Genomic DNA, 20,813 nt, shown 5'->3' with positions numbered 1-20,813 from the left:
CATGAGCCATGGCTGCTGAGCCTGCGTGTCTGGAGCCTGTGCTCCGCAATAGGAGAGGCCACAACAGTGAGAGGCCCGTGTACCACACTGAAAAAAAAAAAAGAATGATGTTGGCTATGGGTTTGTCATATATGGCCTGGGCTTTATTATGTTGAGGTAAGTTGCCTCTATGCCTACTTTCTGGAGAGTTTTTATCATAAATGGATGTTGAATTTTGTCAAAAGCTTTTTCTGCATCTATTGAGATGATCATATGGTTTCTCTCTTTCAATTTGTTAATATGGTGTATCACATTGATTGATTTGCATATATTGAAGAATCCTTCCTGGGATAAACCCTACTTGATCATGGTGTATGATCCTTTTAATGTGCTGTTGGATTCTGTTTACTAGTATTTTTGTTGAGGAATTTTGCATCTATGTTCATCAGTGATATTGGTCTGTAGTTTTCTGTTTTGGTGCCATCTTTGTCTGGTTTTGGTGTCAGGGTTACGGTGGCCTCATAGAATGAGTTTGGGAGTGTTCCTCCCTCTGCTATATTTTGGAAGAGTTTTGAGAAGGATCGGTGTTAGCTCTTCTCTAAATGTTTGATAGCATTCGCCTGTGAAGCCATCTGGTCCTGGGCTTTTGTTTGTTGTAAGATTTTTAATCACAGTCTCAATTTCAATGTTTATGATTGGTCTGTTTATATTTTCTATGTCTTCCTGGTTCAGTCTCAGAAGGTTGTGCTCTTCTAAGAATTTGCCCATTTCTTCCAGGTTGTCCATTTCATTGGCATATAGTTGCTTTTAGTAATCTCTCATGATCCATTGTATTTCTGCAGTGTCAGTTGGTACTTCTGCTTTTTCATTTCTAATTCTATTGATCTGAATCTTCTCTCTTTTTTTCTTGAAGAGTCTTGCTAATGGTTTATCAATTTTGTTTATCTTTTCAAAGAACCAGCTTTTAGTTTTATTGATCTTTGCTATTGTTTCCTTCATTTCTTTCTCTTTTTTTTTTGAGGTTTTGAATTTTATTTTATTTTTTTATACAGCAGGTTCTGATTAATTATCCATTTTACACATAGTAGTATATATATGTCAATCCTAATCTCCTAGTTATCACCCTCCCCCTCGCCACTTTCCCCCCTTGGTGTCCCTACGTTTGTTCTCTACATCGGTTTCTCATTTGTGCCCTGCAAACCAGTTCATCTGTACCAATTTTCTAGGTTCCACATACATGTGTTAATACACGATATTCGTTTTTCTCTTTCTGACTTACTTCACTCTGACAGTCTCTAGATCCATCCATGTCTCTACAAATGACCCAGTTTCATTCCTTTTCATGGCTGAGTAATATTCCATTGTATATATGTACCACATCTTCTTTATCCATTCGTCTGTCGATGGGCATTTAGGTTGCTTCCATGACCTGGCTATTGTAAATAGTGCTGCAGTGAACATTGGGTGCATGTGTCTTTTTGAATTATGGTCTGCTCTGGGTATATACCCAGTAGTGAGATTGCTGGGTCATAAGGTAATTCTATTTTTAGTTTTTTAAAGAACCTCCATACTGTTCTCCATAGTGGCTGTATCAATTTACATTCCTTCCAACAGTGTAAGACGGCTCCCTTTTCTCCACACCATCTGCAACACTTGTTGTTTGTAGATTTTCTGATGATGCCCATTCTAACTGGTGTGAGGTGATACCTCATTCTAGTTTTGATTTGCATTTCTCTAGTTATTAGTGGTGTTGAGCATTCTTTCTGTGTTTGTTGACAATCTGTATATCTACTTTGGAGAAATGACTATTTAGGTCTTCTGCCCATTTTTTGATTGGGTTGTTTGTTTTTTTAATATTGAGCTGAATGAGCTCTTTATATATTTTGGAGATTAATCCTTTGTCATTTGCTTCATTTGCAAATATTTTCTCCCATTCTGAGGGTTGTCTTTCATCTTGTTTATGGTTTCCTTTGCTTTGCAAAGCTTCTGAGTTTCATTAGGTCCCATTTGTTTATTTTTGTTTTTATTTCCATTACTCTAGGAGGTGGATTAAAAAAGATCTTGCTGTGATTTATGTCAAAGAGTGTTCTGCCTATGTTTTTCTCTAAGAGTTTTATAGTGTCCAGTCTTACATTTAGGTCTCTAATTTATTTTGAGCTTATTTTTCTGTATGGTGTTAGGGAGTGTTCTAATTTCTTTCTTTTACATGTACCTGTCCAGTTTTCCCAGCACCACTTACTGAAGAGACTGTCTTTTCTCTATTGTATATCCTTGCCTCCTTTGTCATAAATTAGTTGACAATAGGTGCGTGGGTTTATCTCTGGGCTTTCTATCCTGTTCCATTGATCTATATTCCTGTTTTTGTGCCAGTACCATATTGTAACTTTGTAGTATACTCTGAAGTCGGGAAGTCTGATTCCTCCAGCTCCGTTTTTTTTCCCTCAGGACTGCTTTGGCTATTCGGGGTATTTTCTGTCTTCATACAGATTTTAAGATTTTTTGTTCTAGTTCTGTAAAAAATGCCATTGGTAATTTGATAGGGATTGCATTGAATCTGTAGATTGCTTTGGGCAGTATAGTCATTTTCACAATACTGATTCTTCCAATCCAAGAACATGGTATATCTCTCCATCTGTTTGTATCATCTTTAATTTCTTTCATCAGTGTCTTATAGTTTTCTGCATGCAGGTCTTTTGTCTCCCTAGGTAGGTTTATTCCTAGGTATTTTATTCTGTTTTTGCAATGGTAAACGGGGGTGTTTCCTTAATTTCTCTTTCAGATTTTTCATCACTAGTATATAGGAATGCAAGAGATTTCTGTGCATTAATTTTGTATCCTGCAACTTTACCAAATTCATTGATTAGCTCTAGTAGTTTTCTGTTGGCATCTTTAGGATTCTCTGTGTATAGTATCATGTCAGCTGCAAACAGTGACAGTTTTATTTCTTCTTTTCCAATTTGTATTCCTTTTATTTCTTTTTCTTCTCTAATTGCCATGGCGAGGACTTCCAAAACTATGTTGAATAATAGTAGCGAGAGTGGACAACATTGTCTTGTTTGTGGTCTTAGAGGAAATGATTTCAGTTTTTCACCATTGAGATATTTGCTGTGGGTTTGTCATATATGTCCTTTATTATGTTGAGTTAGGTTCTTCATTTATTTCTGATCTGATCTTTATGATCTCTTTCCTTCTGCTTACTTTGGGGTTTTTTTTTTTCTTCTTTCCCTAATTGTTTTAGTTGTAAGTTTAGGTTGTTTATTTGAGATGTTTGTTGTTTCTTGAGGTAGGATTGTATTGCTATAAACTTCCCTATTAGAACTGCTTTTGCTTCATCCCATAGGTTTTGGGTTATCGTGTTTTCATTATCATTTGTTTCTAGGTATTTTTTAATTTCCACTTTGATTTCTTCGGTGATCTCTTGGTTATTTAGTAGCATATTGTTTATTCTCCATGTGCTTGTATTTTTTACAGACTGTTTCCTGTAATTGATATCTAGTCTCACAACATTGTGATCGGAAAAGATACTTGATATGATTTCAATTTTCTTAAATTTACTAAGGCTTGATTTGTTACCCAAATTATGATCTATCCTGGAGAATGTTCCATGAGCACTTGAGAAGAAAGTGTATTCTGTTGTATTTGGATGAAATGTTCTATAAATATCAATTAAGTCCATCTTGTGTAATGTGTCATTTAAACTTGTGTTTACTTAATGTATTTTCATTTTGGATGACCTGTCCATTGGTGAAAGTGGGGTGTTGAAGTCCCCTAGTATGATTGTGTTACTGTCGATTTCCTCTTTTATGGCTGTTAGCATTTGCCTTATGTATTGAGGTCCTCCTATGTTGGGTGCATAAATATTTACAATTGTTAAATCTTCTTCTTTGATTGATCCCTTGATCATTATGTAGTGTCCTTCTTTTTCTCTTGTAATAGTCTTTATTTTAAAGTCTATTTTGTCTGATATGAGAACTGCTACTCCAGCTTTATTTTGACTTCCATTTGCATGGAATATCTTTCTCCATCCTCTCGCTTTCAGTCTGTATGTGTCCCTCAGTCTGAAGTGGGTCTCTTGTAGACAGCATATATATGGGTTTTGTTTTTGTATCCATTCATCCAGTCTGTGTCTTTTGGTTGGGGCATTTAATTCATTTACATTAAGGTAATTATCCATATGTATGTTCCTATTACCATTTTCTTAATTGTTTTGGGCTTAGTGTTGTAGGTCTTTTCCTTCTATTGTGTTTCCTTCCTAGAGAAGTTCCTTTAGCACTTGTTGTAAAGCTCGTTTGGTGGTGCTGAATTCTCTTAGCTTTTGCTTGTTTGTGAAGGTTTTAATTTCTCCATCGAATCTGAATGAGATTCTTTCTGGGTAGAGTAATCTTGGTTGTTGTTTTTTTCCCTTTCATCACTTTAAATATGTCCTGCCAGTCCCTCTGGCTTGCAGAATTTCTGCTGAAAGATCAGCTGTTAACCTTATGGGGATTCCCTTGTATGTTATTTGTTGTTTTTCCCTTGCTGCTTTTAATATTTTTTCTTTGTATTTAGTTTTTGATAGTTTGATTAATATGTCTTGGCATGTTTCTCCTTGGATCTATCCTTTATGGAACTCTCTTTGCTTCCTGGACTTGATTGACTCTTTCCTTTTCCGTATTAGGGAAGTTTGGAACTATAACCTCTTCAAGTATTTTCTCAGTCCCTTTATTTTTCTCTTCTTTTTCTGGGACCCCTATAATTCGGATGTTCGTGCATTTAGTGTTGTCCCAGAATTCCTTAAAACTGTCTTCAGTTCTTTCCATTCTTTTTTCTTTATTTTTCTCTGCATTATTTACTTCCCCTATTTTATCTTCCAGGTCACTTATTCGTTCTTCTGCCTCAGTTATTCTGCTATTGATTCCTTCTAGAGAATTTTTAATTTCATTTATTGTTTTGTTCATCACTGTTTGTTTGCTCTTTAGTTCTTCTAGGTCCTTGTTAAATATTTTTTGTATTTTGTCCATTCTATTTTCAAGATTTTGGATCATCTTTACTGTCATTACTCTGAATTCTTTTTCAGGTAGACTGCCTATTTCCTCTTCATTTGTTAGGTCTGGTGGGTTTTTATCTTGCTCCTTCATCTGCTGTGTGTTTCTCTGTCTTCTCATTTTGCTTAACTTACTGTGTTTGGGGTCTCCTTTTCGCAGGCCGCAGGTTTGTATTATTGGGTGTCTGCCCCCAGTGGCTAAGGTTGGTTCAGTGGGTTGTGTAGGCTTCCTGGTGGAGGGGAATAGTGCCTGTGTTCTGGTGGATGAGGCTGGATCTTGTCTTTCTGGTGGGCAGGACAGTGTCCGGTGGTGTGTTTTGGGGTGTTTGTGACCTTATTTTGATTTTAGGCAGCCTCTCTGCTAATGGGTGGGTTTTTGTTCCTGTCTTGCTAGTTGTTTGGCATAGGATGTCCAGCACTGTAGCTTGTCAGTCATTGAGTAGAGCTGGGTCTTAGCGTTGAGATGGAGATCTCCGGGAGAGCTTTCGCCATTTGATATTACATGTAGCCTTGAAGCCTCTGGTGGACCAATGTCCTGAACTCAGCTCTCCCACCTCGGCAGTGGCCTCACACCCGGCCGGAGCACCAAGACCCTGTCAGCCACACGGCTGTCTGGCTGTGTCATAGAGTCCCAGGAGGTACTCCTTGCCCCCTACGGTGATGCTGATGTGAAGTGGCATGAGGCTGGGACGATGTGGCCCCCAGCTGCCCACTCCTTTCTCCCAAGTCCTGTAGCCACATTTCCCCCTTGAGGCTTGGGGCAGTAGGGAAGGCGGCTGTAGGAAGGTCAAGGAGGTCAGCCCTGGGTGCCGAGGGGGTCACGACTTTTATTAGTAACTGTAACACACGTACAGAACGGTTAATCCTTCATGTGTCTCACTGATAAAATTTTTTTTTTTTTTTTTTTTGCGGTACACGGGCCTCTCATTGTTGTGGCCTCTCCCGTTGCGGAGCACAGCCTCTGGACGCGCAGGCTCAGCAGCCATGGCTCACGGGCTCAGCCGCTATGCCTCATGTGAGATCCTCCCGGACCGGGGCACAAACTCGTGTCCCCTGCATCGGCAGGCGGACTCTCAACCACTGCGCCACCAGGGAAGCCCTGATATAATTCTTAAAGACCTATTTGAGAAAAGATATCCAGGTGCTGAGACTACAACAGTAAATGAGAAGGGATGGTTTCTCCCTCTGCAAAGATTACATTCCAGAGAGACAGCCTGGAAGTTAAGTTACGAATCACTGCAGGTTCAAGAAGAGGGTGGAAGATCATTTCGCAAGAATGTTATAAAGTTGTTTTTATTGATTGGGAGGTTATAAATTGCTTAGAACAATACCTGATACCATATACTAAGCCTGTAATAGTTTTATTTATATTATTGTTGTTATATTAATGTAATTTCCATCTGTACTTACTTGTAGTATCTTGTTCAAACTTTATGACAACCTTGTGAGAGGTTGTCTCACAAGGTACTATGATTACAGTATGTTACTGATGAGGAAATCAAGGCTTAGATAGGTTAAGTAACTTAATGTCACATAGCCTTTATGTGACAGAACAACAATTTAAACCAGCTACATTGGCTCTTTTGGAATTCTTGTTTGCTTATTTGTCATAACCTGTGTCTCTCAAAGCAATTGCAGAGGTTTAAAAAGTCTGTTTTCCATCTTTTGACTTGTACATTCTAACATTCTCTTCTTTTATGGGGAGAACTGTCAAATATTTAGTGATGCATAGTGAGCTTTTGAAGGTCCTTGACTCTAACAAGTTTCAGTGGGCTGAATATTTGTGTCCCCCTCAAGTTCGTATGTTGCATTCCTAACCTTTAATGTGATGGTGTTTGGAGGTGTAGAGCCTCATGATTAAGTCATGATGGTGGAGCCCTAATGAATGAAGTTTGTGCCCTTATGAAAGAGACCCCAGAGCACTCCTTTTCCCCTTCTGCTATGTGAGGTTACAGTGAGAAGACAGCCATCTCTGAACCAGGATGTTATTTTCATCAGAGACTGAATTTGGTGGTGCCTTGATTCTGGCCTTCCCAGCCTCCAGAACTGTGAGAGTTAAATGTTTGTTGCTTAAGCAGCCCAGTTTATGGATTTTTGTTATAGCAGCTTGAACAGACTGAGACACAGATCTTTGTAGGGAAGGGGACCACAACATTTGGTCCCTAGGGATTCCCTATGGTTTGAGCTCTCACTCATTATTACATGACCTTGAGAGTTATCTACCTCACTTCCAGACTTCAGGCAAGACTGTGTCTAATCCTTCCTCAAGAAAACATCTAATTTTAAAAAATTCTTGCTGACAAGGGGAATCTATACTCTCCCTTTATGAACTTTAAATAAACTTGGACTAAAAAAAAAATCAGAGTTGGAAGAAACTGTAAAGATCATTTAAACCAACTCCTCCAATTTGTATTTGAGGTGGAGACCCAGGGAAGGAATGGGAATTGCCCAAGTTTAACTACTGTGCAGCATGGTGGCTGAGCATGTGGACTCTGGAGCCAGATGGCCTGGGTTTGACTTCCAGCTCTACTGCCTCCTAGCTGTGAAACCTCTTTGTAAAATGGTGGTAATAATAGTACATACTTCAAAAGGTTGTTGTGAGATTAAATGAGTTACTATATGTCAAGCACTTGGAACAGAGGCTGTCTGGCAATAAACTATACATAAGTATTTACTGTTCTTGTTGTTGACAGAACTAGGATTTGGGTCCACATTGCTTAACTCCCTGCTTAGTGCACTTTTTATTTTCTTAAACTTTCTCTGTCATGATCTTCTTTGCATCTAGCTGAGGTTCACCTTACTTTAGTTTGACCCCTGCCCACTGTTCTGTTCTTAGTCTGGATATATTCTTAGTCCTTATGGATCCTACCTTCACAAATTAGATCATGGGACTCTGAGGTCATATAGACCTAGGACTGAATTCTAACTTTACCACATATAGTTAGCCTCCTGTACCTCTTATTTTTCATTCGTAGACTGGGGTTAAAGAACAGTACCTACCAAAGCTTCTGCATGACAAAGGAAACTATAAAATGAAAAGGCAACCTACAGAAGGGGAGAAGATGTTTGCAAACCATGTATTGGATATTATCTAAAATATGTAAGAAACTCCTACAACTCAATAGCAAACACACACACACACACACACACACACACACACACACACACACACGCACAAAGAATCGAATTTTAAAATGAGCAAAGGAACTGAATAGACATTTCTCCAAAGAAGACATATACATGGCCAACAGGAACCTGAACAGGTGCTCAAAATCAGTAATCATAAGGGAAATGCAAATCAAAACAACAATGAAATCTCACCTCACACCTGTTAGGATGGCTATTATACATATATATATATATATACATATATACATACATACATACATATATATATGTACACATACACACACATATATACCTATATGTAGATATGTTGGCAAGGATATAGAGAAAAGGGGACACTTGTACACTGTTGGTGGAAATGTAAATTAGTATAGACACAATTTACAACAATTTGGAAAACATGATGGAGGTTCCTCAAAAAATTAAAAAAAGAAGTACTATATGATCCAGCAATTCCTTTTCTGGGTATATCCCCAAAGGAAATGATATCCCTTGAGGAGCTATCTGTGTTTGCATGTCCATCACAGCATTAGTCATAATAGAATGTGAAAGCAATGTAAATGTCTATATACAGATGAATGGATTTCTTAAATGTAGTATATACATAAAATGGAATATTGTTTAGCCTTAAAAAAATGGAAATCTTGCCTTTTGCGACAATATGGATGAACCTTGAGGACATCACGTTACGTGAAATAAGCCAGTCACAGAAGTACTAATACTACAGGATGCCACTTACGTGATGAATGTAAAATAGTCAAACTCATAGAAGCAGGGAGTAGAATGGTGGTTGCCAGGGGCTGGGGGAGATGGAAATGGGGATGTCTTAGTTATAGGGTAAAAAGTTTCAGTTGATGTATAAGTACTGGAGACCTACTCTACAGCATAGTACCTGCCTTAGTCTGTTCGGGATTCTATAACAAAATACCACAGACTGGTTAGCTTATAAGCAACAGAAATTTGTTGCTTATAGTTCTGGGAGCAAGAAGTCTGAGATCAGGGTGCCAGCATGGTCAAGTAAGGGGCTTTTTCCAGGTTGCAGACTTCTCATTGTATCCTCACATGGCAGAAGTGACCAGGGATCTCTGTGGTCTCTGTTTTTACAAGAGCACTAATCCCATTCATGAGAGCTGTACCCTTATGACCTAATTACCTCCCAAAGGTCCCACCTACTAATACCATCACTTTTGGGAGTTAGGAGCTCACCATAGGAATTTTTGGGGGGACACAAACATTCAGGTCATCACTGTTCCTGTAGCTAATGATACTGTATTGTACACTTAATATTTTGCTAAGAGGGTAGATCATATGTTAAGCATTTTTATCACAAAAAATAATGACTTATGATTAAGAGGGCAGGAGGAAACTTTTGGAGTTGAAATATTTAAGGCATAGATTGTGGTGATGATTTCACAGGTGTTGTACTTATCTCCAAATACGTCAAGTTATATACATTAAATATGTACAGCTTTTTGTATGTCAATCATATCTCAATAAAGTGGTTAAAAGAAAACTCTTATTAGGGTTGCTGATAGGATTAACTGAGCAACTATTCATAAAAGCACTTAGCAGAAGCCTGATGCTTGTTAAGTGCTTAATACATGGCAGTACATTATTATTACTATTGTTACAGCTCCTTGTGGAACAAATCATAGGAGTATTTCCAAGTCATAGGAGTATTTTCCTCATGCAGATTATCTGAATGGGCTGAATCATCAGTGAAAAGAGAGAATGAACAGCTCAAAAATAGGACACCTGAGAGAATGGAGCCAATATGACACTTGGGTGAGTTAAACTTATAAGCCTCAAGCATCAGACCTTGGACTAGATGATTCAGAATTTTCTGAGGATGTTAAAATATAGATTACTGGGGTCCCATCCCATATTTATTGAATCAGAATATCCTTCAGGAAGTAGGTCCCAGGAATATGTATGTTTTAAAGCTCCTTAGGTATACTTTATGGACTGCCAGATTTGGTAACCATATGACTAGGCTGCCACGTACACGGAGTGACTTACAGCAAGCCAAAAGATTGTCTTATATTATGATTTGTTTCTCTCATGACCTTCCATTTATACATCCATTCCTCCACCTGTTCCCCTATCCATCAGCCAAACATGTGTTAGTGCCCAGGGTTTGCCTTATGACCTGCTACTGCTGTTGTTGATGCAAAGATTAATGATCAATGCTCTTAAAGAGTTGATAGTCTAAGAGATTAGATAAATTAAGTATAAATAATATATGATGAGCTATGAAGTGCTATAGGAGTTCATAAAATGAACACTTACTCCAGGTTGTGGTGGAAGAATCAGGAGAGCTTTCATTGTATTCAAGGGAGTCCTCTCCCCTGGGGTTCCTTCTTGGATTCAAGCTTCCCCTGCTCCTATCTGTTTGCAAGACTATGGTTTCTATAGCTTTCTGACTTACTCTTCACATATTAGATTAGAGTTACATGGTTGCTTACATGCTTTATTTATGTGCTGAGGCCCAAAGTGAAGGCTGCATCTTAATCACCATCTTTTCCCCCAACCTCCTAGCTAGGTGCCTGGCTCTGGTTGAATACCTGCAGGAAGTGCTCAGTAAATATTGAAGAAGCTGGGTTGTTGTAATGGATATGCAAAGAGAGGAAGCAATAGGAGCGAGCCTGAAGAGTCAGGCCTGGGGCCAGATCATGGAGCACCTGGAATTTGAGTCAGGTTTGGGGTTTAGTTTTTAAGGCAAGACAATTTTGGAAGTTACATCCATTGCCTATAAGAAAGGCAGAAAGGGCAAGAACTAAGGCAGTGTATCTCAAAGTGTGGCAAAGTACAGAGATGATTTTAGATATAAACTGTGATGAATTACATTGAATTATGTAGTGAGGCTCTTCCCTTTTCAGTTCCATTTCAACTCATCTGATTACTTCAAGGAGACATTCTCAGTTGGGTGCTAGTATTTTAACACCTCTCTAAAACTTTCTAATCTACCCTTTGAACAAAGAGAAAACAAACTTCGGCTCCGAGCCTTGGCAAGTATATTAGTTATCTATTGTTATTTAATATATATGCAGCAAACCTTCAAAAAACAAAAAATCCCTCTGTGTCTTTCAACAATAAACCTTTATTTAGCTTGAGAGTCAGCCGTTAAGGCCAGTGCTTCCTTTGGTCTTGGACTGGATTTGCTCTCAAGTTTTGCACCTAGAATCTCAGCTGACTCTCGCCTGGGGCAACTGGGCTGTACTTCACGCATTTCTCACTGAAATTAGGCTAGCCTGGTCACATTCTCACTGCAGAGGAGTGACCCCAGCCACACAAGAGCTTTCATGCCTCTGTATGTGTCAAATCTGCTAACACACTCTTGGCCAGAGCAAGTTCTATGGCTGAATGTAGAATCAAGGAATGGAGAAATGGACTCGCCTATTTAGTGAGAAAACTGAAAGTCAAATGGTAAAGAGGCATGGATACGGGAAGGGGTGAAAGAATCATTAATGGTCTCAGTATATCTAGCATAGCAGGCAAGATTGTCTTGCTAGAATTTTGTAGCATGTTTTTCATTGTTATTTTTTCCAGCTTTATTGAGGAATAATTGACAAATAAAATTCTGAGATATTTAAAGGGCCCATTGTAGTGATTTGGTATATATATACATTGTGAAAGGATTCAGTTTATCTAGTTAACTATGACATCCATCATTTTACATATTTGTCTTTTTCTTTCTATTTCTTGTGAGAACATTAAGTTCTATTCTCTTAGCAAACTTTAATTCTATAATATAGGGTTATATTCACCAGGGTATACATTAGATCCTCAGAATTTAATCATCTTTTTAAAAACAATTGAAGTATAGCTGATTTGCAGTATTGTATTAGTTTCAGGTGTGCAACATAGTGATTCAGTATTTTTATAGATTATACTCCATTTAAAGTTACTACAAAATAATGGCCATATTTCCCTATGCTGTACAATATATTCTTGTTGCTTACCTATTTTATACATAGTAGTCTGTATCTCTTAATCACATACTCCTACCCTTCCCCTCCCCACTGGTAACCACTAGTTTGTTTTCTATATCTGTGAGTCTGTTTCTGTTTTGTTATAAATATTTATTTGTTTTATTTTTTAGATTCCATATATAAGTGATAACATAGAGTATTCTTCTTCCTGTGTCTGACCTTATTTCACTAAGCTTAATACTCATCCACATTGTTGCAAATGTCAGAATTTCATTCTTTTTTATGGATGAGTAATATTCCATTGTGTATATACTACAACTTCTTTATCCATTCATCTGTTGATGGGCACCTAGGTTGCTTCTATATCTTAGCTATTATAAATAATGCTACCATGAACATTGGGGCGCATGTATATATTTGAATTTGTGTTTTCATTTTCTTTGGATATATACCTAGGAGTGGAATTGCTGGATCATAAGGTAGTTCTATTTTTAGTTTTTTGAGGAACCTCCATACTAATTTCCACAGTGGCTGCACCAATGTACATTACTACCAACAGTGCACCAGGGTTCCCTTTGCTCCACATTCTCGCCAATATTTGTTATTTATGGTCTCTTTGATGATAGCCATTCTTAAATATGTGAGGTTTGTGGTTTTGATTTGCATTTCTCTGATGGCTAGCCATATTGAGCATCTTTTCATGTGCCTATTGGCCATCTGTATGTCATTTTTGAAAAATGTCTATTCAGGTCTTCTGCCCATGTTTTAATTGTTTTTTTTTTTTTTAATTTTGATATTGCATTGTATGAGCTATTTATATATTTTGGACATTAACCCCTGTTGGTCACATTATGTGCAAATATTTTCTCCTATTCAGTATGTTGTCTTTTCATTTTGTTGATGGTTTCCCTTACTGTGCAAAAGCTTAGTTTGATTAGGTCCCATTTGTTTGTTTGTTTATTACTGGGGTATAATTACTTTACAATGTTGTGTTAATTTCTGCTGTACAATGAAGTGAATCAACTATATGCATACATATATCCCCTCCCTCTTGGACCTCCCTCCCACCCCCCCCATCCCAGCCATTTGTTTATTTTTGCTTTTATTTCTTTTGTCTTAGGAGACAGATCCAAAAAATACTGCTATGACTTATGTCAGTGTTCTGCCTATGTCTTTTCTAAGAGTTTTAAGTTTCAGACCTTACATTTAAGTCTTTAATCCATTTTGAATTTATTTTTGAATATGGTATGAGAAAATGTTCAAATTTCATTCTTTTATGTGTAGCTGTCCAGTTTTCACAGCACTACTTGTTGAAGAGACTGTCTTTTCTCTACTGTATATTCTTGCCTCCTTTATTGTAGATTAATTGACCATAAGTGCATAGGTTTTTTTCTGGGCTCTGTATTCTGTTCCCTTGATCTATGTGCCTGTTTTTGTGCCAGTACCGTGCTGTTTCTATTACTATGGCTTTGTGGTATTGTCTGAAGTCAGGCAGTGTGATATCTCCACTTTTACTTGCTTTTTCTCAAGATAGTTTTGGCAGTTCAGGGTCTTTTGTAGTTCCATATAAATTCTAGGATTATTTGTTCTAGTTCTATGAAAATTGTCCTGCGTATTTTGATAGGGATTACATTAAATCTGTAGATTGCTTTAGGTAGTATGGACATTTTGTCTGTTTGTTTGTTTGTTTGTGGTTTTTTGCAGTACGCAGGCCTCTCACTGTTGTGGCCTCTCCCCTTGCGGAGCACAGGCTCCAGACGCGCAGGCCCAGCGGCCATGGCTCACGGGCCCAGCCGCTCCGCGGCACGTGGGCTCCTCCCGGACCGGGACACAAACCCACATCCCCTGCATCGGCAGGCGGACTCTCAACCACTGCGCCACCAGGGAAGCCCGGTTGTATGGACATTTTAATGATTATGAATTCTTCTATTCCAAACCCACAGCTAACATCATTACTCAACAGTGAAAAGCTGAAAGCTTTTCCTCTAAAATCAGGAACAAGACAAGGATGCGCACTCTCACCACTTCTACTTAACATAGTATTGAAAGTCGTAGCTACAGCAGTCAGACAAGATAAATACATAAAAGACATCCAAATTAGAAGGGAGGAATTAAAAGTGTCAATATTTGCAGATGACATAATACTATATATATAGAAATCCCTAAAGTCTCCACCAGAAAACTATTGGAACTAACAAATGAACTCAGGAAATTTGCAGGATACACTCTTAATATATAGAAATCTGTTGCTTTCCTATACACTGATAATGAACTATCAGAAAGAGAAAGCATGAAAACAATCCTGTTTACAGTTGTATCAAAAATAATAAAATACCTGGGAATAAACTTAATCAAGGAGGTGAAAGACCTATGCTCTGAAAACTATAAAACATTGATGAAAGAATTTGAATAATAAAATAAAAAATAAAAGAAATGGAAAGATATCATTATTATTATTATTTTTGTGGTACGCGGGCCTCTCACTGTTGTGGCCTCTCCCGTTGCGGAGCACAGGCTCCGGACGCGCAGGCTCAGCGGCCATGGCTCACGGGCCCAGCCGCTCCGCGGCATGTGGGATCTTCCCGGACCGGGGCACGAACCCGCGTCCCCTGCATCGGCAGGCAGACTCTCAACCACTGCGCCACCAGGGAAGCCCTCATTATTATTTTTTTAAACTATCTTTTTGTGGGGAGTGTTATAAGTTTTCACTTATGGTAGTAATAAAAAGTTTTCTTTTAAAACAAATTTATTTGAGACAAATGTAAGCGGGCGTAAAGAAAAAGTATTTTTAAAAAGTAGCCCATGTGGTACACAGGTATGGCGAAAATGATCAGACAAAGAAAACGACAGGTTTGGAAAACTCTGAACCAGGATGATCGCAACTGGGACTCTGAACACGGAATGTATGGAAGACGTGTTGCAGACTCGGCAAAATAAGCGTAATAACCACGTAGGTTCAGTTGTGTTCAGTTAAATGAACGTATATTAAGTGTCAACAGCCTGCCTGACACAGTGGCAGGAGCCAGAGATACAAAGATGTGAGAAACTAGAAGGCCTTGTCCTAAAGCAGTTTATAACCAAGTGGGTGAGAGACGCATAGCAGATAACTTGGACCTACTATGGTAAATTCTGTATTTAGTGGACGTGCCCTGGGTACCTACAGAAAGGGCACTGAGCTTAGGCTGGGGAGTGGGCATTGGGGAAGGGTGACCAGCAAGTTCCCTGGAGAAGGCTCTGGGTGAATGAATACAGGTTTCTTGGTAAGATGAATGAGCAAAAGCGTGAAGAATGTGAAATATTCTTTGGGAAAGTTCATTCTTATTGAAGTCTGATGTTTGGGGCAGAAGAGACTGAGGAATTGAGGGCAGCCAGCTAGTAGACAGCTCTGTTTGCTACCCTAGACAGCTTAGAATTTACCCTGTTATGGACAACAGGGAGTCAGTGATGGTTCTCAAGCAGGGAAAAGACATATGTAGATGTATGTATTTATACTTATAATATATGTATTATAATATATTTTATAAATAAACGTATTAAATCACATCATACATATATAATATAGATTTATAATACACAAAACACATTTTTTTCTTTTTTACAAAAATTCCTGCCTGGTGGTTTTGCCACTTTTGTTTTGTAAACCTCCAGTGACCAAGTCCTCATTATCCTACAGTTGAGCCTGCTATAGTCCTGATTATAACCAGATAAAAAAGATAGACTTTGGGACACAAAATCGGGAATCAGGACCATGCAGTAATCCAGGTGAGGGACACAAAGGGACTGAAATGAGTAGGGAGTGTCCAGATGTAAAGAGAGAAGAGAACTCTTGGGTTAATGCTAACTGCTGTAAAAATGTGAATTGTGGTTGTGATTGCTTTAGAGCCCAAACTTATTGCATAAACAACTCCCAAACCACATAAATACCTATTTTTTTCTTATAATTGGACAAAGCAATGCTGACACCCAGTGGCTGGTTCAGATTGCCTGCAGCTCCCAGAGAGAGGATCCCAAGGGACAGAGATAGACGTCAGCTTGCCTGACCTGGCCCTCAGAGCATCCCAGAATCCTTCGCTGAAAGGGCAAGTCTAAATTCAGCTAGAAACGGCTGGCCATGTGATATGTTTGGCACCACACGAGGATAGTTCCTTGTGAGTTTAATGCAGACAAAAGAGCTAAATTAAACCTGCAGATGAGAACAGCATCGTATCAAAGTCAGCCCCTTCTAAAGCAGAGGCAAAGCAATTACCCTCAGAGTTCCCAGGAGAGCTCCTATCCAAAGCACCAATAAGAAAATGGAATATTTAAAGGTCAGTTTTACAGTCAAATCAACACTCTGTTTGCATGGCTGTATTCCAGACTCCTTGCTTTGGATAGAAGCCACTCAACCCCTATTCCAACAGAGTCAGAATGTGTTAGAGCCACAAGAAACTTGACAGATCAGGTGGTAAAACAGGTCCAGGGAGGGGATATGAGTTTCCCAATGTCTCAGAGCAAACTAATGGCAGACTGCATGGGTTATACAGCAAATATTTATTATAGTTCTGGTGGCTGGAGTATCCAAGATCATGGTGCTGCCAGTGTCTGGGGAAGGTTTACTTCCTGGTTCATTAGGTGGCCCTCTTCTCACTGTGTCCTTACATGGTGGAAAGGGGTGAGGGAGCTCTTTGGGGTTTCTTTTATAAGGATGACAATCCCATTCGTGAGGTCTCCACCCTCATGACCTAATCACCCCCAAAGGCTCCACCTCCTAAGACCATCACATAGAGGGTTAGGATTTCAACAAATGAATTTTTTTTGCAGGATGTTCAGTCCACAGCAAAGGCCAAAACTTGTTACCGTCTGTATGTTGTTGATGCCCGTCATCTACTTGATATCACTATTTGAACATCCCAGAGGAATGTTCAAAGCCAAACTCAAGGTCTTCTACACATAAAGTTGGTTTTCCTATAGTGTCTGCTATCTTAGTAAATGACACTACCATCTACTGCACAAACCAGAAACAGGGGAGTTATCCTTGACTCCTTTTTCCTTATTCCTCCAATTCAAGCATCAGGCTTGAATATATCACTTCCCAGATATCCTTTATATTAATCTACTTCTTAATGTCCTCCGCACCCTTGCTCTTCCCCCTTCCTGCTTTTTTTTCACTATAGCACTTATCACCATCTGACACGTTTTACTTGTTTGTTTATTGTCTCTCGCCTCCCTACCAGAATGTCAGCTTCCATGTCTGCCCTGGTTTATATCCCCCTGCCCCATCCTCAAATATACTGTATTATATTATACCCTATTCTTAGCTCTTATCAGCATCTGAAATTATATTTATTTGTTTTAATTATGAGACTAGGAACCTCATTTATCTTGTACTTGGTTGTTGACTATTTTAGCAAGAAAATGTTACTGAGTCAAAAGAACAAAACTTGGGTCTGCTTGCCTGCATGGAGCAAAGCCAGTCTACTGACACTGGCTTGTGGTGAAGGAAAGTACAATGTTTATTGCAGGGCACCAAGCAAGGAGTCTAGGGAGCTAGTGCTTAAAAGGCCCAGACTCCCAAAGGCTTTCAGGGAAAGGTTTTTTTTTTTGTTTGTTTGTTTGTTTTTAAATTTATTTATTTGTTTATGGCTGTGTTGGGTCTGAGTTTCTGTGCGAGGGCTTTCTCTAGTTGCGGCAAGCGGGGGCCACTCTTCATCGCGGTGCGCGGGCCTCTCACTATCGCGGCCTCTCTTGTTGCGGAGCGCAGGCTCCAGACGCGCAGGCTCAGCAGTTGTGGCTCACGGGCCTAGTTGCTCCGTGGCATCCTCCCAGACCAGGGCTCGAACCCGTGTCCCCTGCATTAGCAGGCAGATTCTCAACCACTGCGCCACCAGGGAAGCCCCAGGGAAAGGTTTTTAAAGACAGGGTGAGGGAGAGGTTTGCAGGGTGCTTGAATATTCTTCTGATTGGTTGGTGGTGAGTTAATCAGGAGTTAACACCATCAACCTTCTGGTTCTAACTGGTCTGGGGTCTACATGCTTACAGACAGCAGACAGTTAACTTCTTCCACCTGGTAGAGGTTTCAGTATCTGCAAAACAGCTCGAAGGACATGGCTCAGAATATTTGTTAAACTTTTTTTTTAATTGAAGTATAGTTGATTTACACTGTTAGGTTAATTTCTGCTGTACAGCAAAGTCACTCAGTTACACATATATATGCATTCTTTTTTATATTCTTTTCCATTATGGTTTATCTCAGGATATTGAATAGAGTTCCCTGTGCTATACAGTAGGACCTTGTTGTTTATCCATCCTATATATAATAGTTTGCATCTACTAACCCCAAACTCCCACTCCATCCCTCCCCACCCACCACAACTGCAACTCTGTTCTCTACGTCTGTGAGTCCATTTCTGTTTCGTAGATAAGTTAATTTGTGTCATATTTTGGATTCCACATATAAGTGATATCATGTGGTATTTGTCTTTCTCTGTCTGACTTCATTTAGTAGGATAATCTCTAAAACCTTCATTTTAACATCAAAAACATACTGTATATTAAGTGGATAATGCACATTAAATGATACATTTCTATGGCTCTTAGTTATTTTATTTTTAGCTAATGTAAATGGTTTTATTAGACATGACACATGAAGACTAAATTGGATTTCATTCCTCTTTTTTTTTGAGGGACACAATTAAAAAAAATTTTTTATTGGAGTATAGTTGATTTATTCAATACAATGTTGTGCTACTTTCTGCTGTACAGCAAAGTGAATCAGTTATCCATATACATATATCCACTCTTTTTTAGATTCTTTTCCCATATATTACCTATAGCCCTTGAGGAGGAACTGAAGGTCCTTGACTTTGTTTAATGGTTAAACTATTATTATTTTGTCTTGCTTGACTGTTTTCCTTTCTTTCTGTATTCTCTCACTTCTCTGATTAAGTTTACTTTTGGAACTCGGGGAAGGCCTAGGAGGCTCAAGATTTTCTACAGGCAGGAGGCAGACAGAGGACGTTGTGTAGGCGGTAGGGGTGTGGTGTCTGTTCTGGGAAGGCCCCGTAGGATCCTGCTCGGTTACAAAAGAACTTCATCTGTTTGGTTCACTACTGTATCTCCAGTCTTAGACCAGTGCCCAGTACCAAGCAGGTGCTTGGTCCATGCTTGTTGAATGAGTGAACATGCACATATATGTGCATCTGATGGGCCAGTAGTTCTTGGGGGTGGTGGTATCTAGTAGAGGATGAGTAGGGTTAGCAACTGCCTAGTTATTGCCTAAAACTCAACTACCTGTGTCTGGTCATTTCAGTGGTTTATAACTATGGAAGCAAATGTTACTGATCTGATAAAGGACTCAAAAAGGCAGGCTGGTCTAATGGAGAAAAAAAAACCCTTATTTTAAACCTGGTTTCTGAAAGGGAGGTAGGACACCTGGGAGACACAGTCTCAGGCTAACCCTGTCTGCTGCTTTTATTTTCTGCTACTTTCTATTACAGCCAACACCTGCAAGGAAGATGGTTTGTTACTGGTTCATGCCACAGTTTAGCTGGTCCTTGACAGAGTCCACTTATTTACCTAAAAAAATGAGCTGCTCTATTCAAGGTGCTGTGGGGAGACAGATGGAAGGTCTCCTGCTTCCACTGTAGTTCAAGCCCTGACCCCACCTTTGCATTCTTCAAGTAGGAGTCAGAATGCTCTTACCCTCTCCCCCTCTCCTTCTCTCCCTCCCTCACTGGCTTAATACGTAAAGTTTAGTTTTACTCCATAACAACCCAACATTAGTGTTCCTGGCCAGCACGAGGACGCCTTTGAGATTATCTAGAGACCCAGACACCTTCCGTCCTGTAACTCTGACCTCTCTTAGGGCCTCGGGGACTTCTGCAAAGGGGGAAAGAATGGGGAGGATCGTGCATGGGAAGCTTTTGTGAGGCAAGTGCATGATCTCTTTAAAATATAAGTTGTCCGGGATCTCACCCTGCCTACAACCTTCAGTGTCTTCCCACTTGCCATAGCATAAATTCCAGACTTCTCACTATGGCCCACAAGGCCTTACATCTTTGATCTCATTTTCCCTTTGTTTTTCCCTCCTCACTCACTCTGCTCCAAGACACACAGCCTTTTTTTCTTGTATCTTAACATACCAAGCTTTGATCTGTCTCAAGTTCTCTGAGTTTGTTATCCTCTCTGCCTGAATGCCCCGACTCAGCATGGCTGCCTTCTCCCCTTGATTTAGTAGAACTCAGCAGAACTCAGCTCAGAGAGGCCCTCTCTATCTGCCCTAATTAATGCCCCTTACCCCTTCCTCAAAGATACTCTATTTTATTGCATTCATTATTTTCTTCATAGCTCTTATCAGCCTCTGAAAATTACATGTATCTGTTTATTCATGAGAGTAAGGATCTCTGTTGTATGTGATTATCCATTTCTGTAGTTCAGAAGAGTATCTGGCACCTGGTAAGTGCTTAGGACTGAGTACTGAGTACTTACCCTGTGGCAAACACTCCTTGAACCACTGCATAACATTTAATTCTCACAACTCCATAAAGTCCCTACTATTACAATCCCTATTTCATAGAACAAACTGAAACCCAGAGAGGTTAAGTAACTTGTCTAGGGTCACACAAGTAATAAATTAAAAGGCTGGAATTCTGATTCTATGACCTTGAACACTGTATTGTATCACCCCCACTCAGAATCCTAGTTTTGGAACAGAATTTGGTGTCATCGGATCACTTCACCACCATCAAATGCATAGATATGCTCCATGACATTCC

This window comes from Phocoena sinus, chromosome 3 (assembly GCF_008692025.1).
Source record: "Phocoena sinus isolate mPhoSin1 chromosome 3, mPhoSin1.pri, whole genome shotgun sequence".
Classification (NCBI taxonomy): Eukaryota; Metazoa; Chordata; class Mammalia; order Artiodactyla; family Phocoenidae; genus Phocoena; species Phocoena sinus.
Note: the sequence above shows the minus strand (reverse complement) of the source record.